The following is a 5,416-nucleotide window of genomic DNA, read 5'->3' on the forward strand; positions in this document are numbered from 1 at the left end:
TTCTGATATCTATTGGGTACAAAGCATAAAACAAGAGAGGCCTGAGATGACTATATTTATACAAGAAAAGCCCTTTAAAGGAATATTAGACACTGGAGCAGATGTGTCTGTGATATCTAAAAAACATTGGCCAGCCCAATGGCCCCTGACAACCTCTATGACTTCCCTACAGGGGATGGGGTATGCAACTGACCCACAGCAGAGCAGTGCGATCCTTGTTTGGAGAGATGAGGAAGGGCACTCTGGTCATTTTCAGCCATTTGTCCTGGATCATCTGCCAATTAATTTATGGGGTCGTGATATCATGGAAAAAATGGGAGTGTATATGTTTAGTCCTAGTGCTGCGGTCACTAAGCAGTTACTTGATCAAGGCCTCCTCCCCTTTAGGGGACTAGGCCAAGCAGCACAGGGGGAGCCAGAGCCACTCCAACCCCAGTCTCACCCCCCGAGACAAGGATTAGGGTATCGTGGAGAGAGCTAATGGATTATTAAAACATCAAATTGCTAAAATACAGAAAGGAGAGTCATATCCCGCTACCCCTGTGAATATACTTAATCATGCCTTATTTGTTTTAAATTTTTTGAATTTGGATTCAAATAATTTATCTGCTGCTCAGCGATTCTGGGAAAAAGGAGAGCAGTGTGCTTTTGCCTTAGTAAAGTGGAAGGATCCCCTAACTGGTGCTTGGCATGGACCCGATCCTGTTCTAACCTGGGGTCGAGGGCATGTATGTGTTTTTTCACAAGGAGAAAATGACGCCTGCTGGCTGCCTGAACGCTGTGTTCGGATCGTGGAGAGTGGGCCTACACCCCCAACCCTCCAGTGGTGCATCCTGCGACGTGGGAAGGACCTGAGTTATTTGTGCATGTCAATTGGGACTGATCCACTTGTTCCACATATTCATATGAGCTGTGTTTCTCCTCCTTTTACTATTATGTAGGGACCTTTTAACATATTCATTGACTCTACACAATTTAATATGTGACATTATTTTGTCTTTACCATCCCTCTTCTTAATAACCTTTTTTGTAAAAGATGCCCAGGTGAAAAGCAAAGGCCTCCAGAGGTAAGTAGAAGTCGGCCGACCCCCTGTATGTCTGTGTTTTATTTTATTTTATTTTTGTTTGTTTGTTTGAAAAGGTGCACTGTGGGCCTAAAACAGAGGCCTGGGTGGTCAAGGGACGCCTTGACCCCCCCCTCCCCTTCTGAGTTTCTTGTCAATAACAAGGCATACCTGAGAGTCCCACCAGCAAGACATGTCTAAATCTAAAAATAACTGTTTGGTGAAAACATTCATTTGAGCTCATGTTTTTTATGTTAAGTGTATCTGATTGAGTCCAAATTTCTTGTTATATGTCAATGTCTGATTCTGTTTAAAAGTCTCTGCTTCTCTGTCTTGTTCATGTTACATAGTTTTCCTTGGGTATTTTGTTTTGTTTTGTCCAGTTTTGTCTTTAAAACTGGTACCAGTTCTAAATATGGATCCTTATGGTTTTTCTGCGTGTACACAAGCACATCCTTGGTATCTTTTTGAATATTTCTGGGAAGTAAAAAGTTTTTCGCTCCACTCGGGCCTGGTATGGCCCCTCCCAATTGGCTGCAGCTGAGGTGAGCAGAGGCCAGACAAAGCAGCTGCAGTCTTCGTCTAGTTTCCTCTTTCCTACAACCTGCTGAAGTGACAGTCTAGAGACAGTTGGTGGCAGGACACAAACTTCAGTCTTTAATTTTAGCTAGTCGCTTTGTTAAAAAGCTTTGTTTTAAAACTTGGTTGTCACCCACAAGAATAAGATTAGCAAAAAACCTTCATGATACTAAAATTTTCCGGAAAATGAACGGCCGATATTAATTTTGCGCGCTTTAAGATCTTTGAGTATGAATGTGTGTGCGAATGGGTGTGAGTGAACATGTTCAAGGTTAAATTGTCAGCATGCTGTATAAAACAATGGTTGAGCTCATTTGAAACACAAAGGGAATTGGGTAAATCTAAGTCTGAACTTCAAAAAAAATTAGTAGGTTTGAATGTTTCCTATATCTCAAAGGTTTATTGCATTGTCTTAAGAAAAGCTGGTAAATATTTTTCTAGATCCTGAAATCTGCATTTTATTGCAAGGCATACAGCTGTTTACATTGTAAACATTGTATCCTGTTTAGCACAGAGGTGTTAGGGAATTTGGGATTTATTACTTTAAGTTAAAGTTTGGAAACATGTATTAGAGATTTAAATGTAAAATTGTTCATTAACATCAGAAACTTTGCCTGTCCTTTCTTGCAAACTGACACTAGAAATCTGATGGTAAAATGTGGATAATGTGATTAGTATTTTAAAGGAATGTTTAAAGGTTTATCTCCATGCTATTGGGTGTATTTAAAAAAAAAAAAAAAAAGAGAGGAAACTAAGTCCAGACTTAGACTTTTGGTGCACTGATGTCTATAGTTCTTGAATTAGGGAAAAACTGTTATTTGAGTTTAAACTGTTGTTGGAGTTTTAGACAGTAATCTAAACTGCAAAAGAGCCCCTTTTTTCTAAAAGGCAAGAGGAGTGCCTTGGGCCCTAGGGGGCCTGAGGGCAGAAGGAGTTCTTTGTGCCCTTAAAGGTTTTTCAATTACAAATAAAGGCTAAGGTGTTAATTGTTTAAGCCAGTATCAGTAAAAGTTATTAAGAACATTGGAAATGGGTTTCTAAACAATATTTGAAAGTGAAGTTGTCTTAAATGTTTAAAGAAAGAGAAAAAAGGAAAATTAGGACTACCAAAATGATTGCTTAATTGCTATTTAGCCTGCTCTTATAAAGTCTCCTTATAGCAATTTCCAGCTGGCCCATGGAGAAGGACAGCAATCCTTATTCAGATGTAACTTTGGCTCTTACCAAGTTCCAGGTAAGATCATGCTTAGAGACTATTTCTGAGTTGACCACCTTGTTGCTTCTAATTGGAGTAACTTGGTCTTTTGTAGGACTCATTGATCTGAAAGCTGCAGTTTCCAGCCAGCCCGGGCAAAGCAAGGTCCCTGTGAGACTGTGGTGTCTAATCTGCCAGCAGAATGCTGAGGCAGAGTTGCTTTGGAGCTCAAAGTGGCAGAGTGCTAGCCTTGAGCTGGAGAGCTGAGGGACAGTACCCAGACCCCGAGTTCAAGTCCAGCAACCAAGCAAGTGAAATGCCCATGGGATGTTTATCCCTGTGTGGAGAGACACTACTGGGACAATGAAGTATCCAGATGCAGAAAGCCTCTGCGTGGATGGCAGAGATGGTGTCAGATCCTAGAGTCACTCGTGCTTGGCCATTCAATATTAATCAGAGCCGGGAGGTCATAGAATAGTTTGTAAGCATGCCTTACTAGTGCCCGTGCCTTTCATAACTGGGCAGGAACTTGTCAATCTTCTGTGATAGTGGGTAGTTTAAAGTCATAATTGAGCGAAATTTTTATTTATTTATTTATTTATTTTTGACACCAGCCACAAATTCAGGAAAAGTTTGTGGATCTGAGGCTTGTGTCTTTATTAATCTGTTTAGATCTGACAACTGAAGCATTGTTAAGGTTGCAGAAATTTAGTTCCCCAGACAATCAAGAAAAAGCCTTTGCAAATGGGTGCTATGTAAGCTACACTATTGTAGCCAAAGATGGTTTGTGCAGTTGTTAAATGTTAAATATGATCTCCAGTTTGGAGCAAATTATTATTCCTGATATCTAATCCTTGCAATCCCTGATAAAACAGGCTAGGCTTCTTAAGGTCCCTGGTCAAGCACAGAGACAACGCCCTTGAGTCAGCTTGAAGAAGTCACAGAAGCTGAATCTCCGCCCATCAATCCCCTTTAGATGAAGGGACCAGTCATTTTTGGAAAGTGAGACAGGATAATTAGAGATATTAGAGATAGTGGAAAGAATAGAAATTGCACTTGTGTTTCTTTTAAAATAAAAATGGGGGATATGTCGGGAGCAAGAGTGGAATCAAACTGTACTTTGATTTGCATCAGATAATTGCTTGATTGTCTTATTGTTTTTTGGCCTTCTCTTGTTCTATTGATCTGAGATTTACCATATGAATGTAACCCCCAACAGTTCCCTGATTAACCATCTGGATGTAACACCTGGGAGTGCCCTGGTCTGGGGAGGGGATATAAGCTTTGAGTTGAGAATAAACGGGGGCTCTGCAGTTTTTGCCTGGGCTGCAGACCTCCTGGACCTGATGTGTTTGTCTCTCTTCTATTTTTTCCAGTCCCTGCCCCCTATTTCAGGAACCCCAATTTGCTGCCGGTAGGCCCCGGCAGATCCCTGCCGATCTGGTGGTGTAGCTAGGAAAGGAGTCCAGTGCGACTTGGTGAATCTAGCTGGAGGCTGACCTGTCAACTACCTGGAGGAGGCACGTTGTGGAGAATAGATAGTAAATCCTAGACCAGCATGAGTGTGCAAGGAAGGCTACTGAGAGCGAGAGCATGTGGTGTGGCAACAAAAATCCCTTGAGGTTGGCAATGTGTCTGTAACTGGTGTGGTAACTTGTTTACTTTCATACTGTGTAGTGGGATTTATTTATATGAGTTAGGCCAATTTCCGGGTGTCGTGGGTTTTTCTTTTTCAGGCTTCTATTATCATACACCTTGTCTGAAGCTTTTGAGGGACTGCAAATCCTGGAGGAATGGTAGAATGGCAAGAATGTCTTTTTAAATCACTTTGAGGGAAAATATGAATTTGACAGAACCAACAGAATTTGAGCAGATTTGTAAGCAGTTTTTTAGTTGGGGGTTATGATATTGTTGGATAGATAATCTGTTTCCCTCCACCCTAAATTAGATTTTGTAAATAAGGACTCTGGGTGTATAACTGTGTGTGGGGAGATGGGGGCCAAATATGTTTTGAGTTCTTTTCCCCTTAGGTCTGTAGAATTGTAAAGGCAGATGATTCAAGGTAAAAGGAAAAAGAAAAATCCAGTCTTAGGATAATGAGAGCACCACAGGTTTACAGTTTGTTTAAACTAGAGACCAGTGGCTCTGTCTGGAGGAGCTGTCCATTGGAGAAATGGTTGGTAGTTATTCTTCCCTCCCCTCCCCTTAATAATCCTATTTTTACTTAAATTACTTGGGGCATGGTCTTCACAGGGAAGAGAGGGATGTTTTTTCTAAGATTTTCCACAGATGCTATAGTACTGTTGACAAAAGTGGGTTAGAGAAGGCGTGTACTGCTGTGCTGCTGTTGGCACGAACACTTCAGGGACTGGAGCTGCCTCTTGGAAGAGTTATTCCAGTTGAAGCTGAAAAAAGCACAGTGCAGCTTTGGCTCATACTCAGTCATCTCAGGAGAACTTCAGGAACGCTCGACAAAATATCCAAGAGTTTCATTGGAAATAATAAACAGTGATGAAAAAGACAGAATGTACCGGTTCATCAGTAGATTTTTATTAGCAGTAAGACCCAGTGGTCATGT

Source organism: Megascapheus bottae, chromosome 15 (genome assembly GCF_031878675.1).
Source record: "Megascapheus bottae isolate mThoBot1 chromosome 15, mThoBot2.hap1, whole genome shotgun sequence".
Taxonomy (NCBI): Eukaryota; Metazoa; Chordata; class Mammalia; order Rodentia; family Geomyidae; genus Megascapheus; species Megascapheus bottae.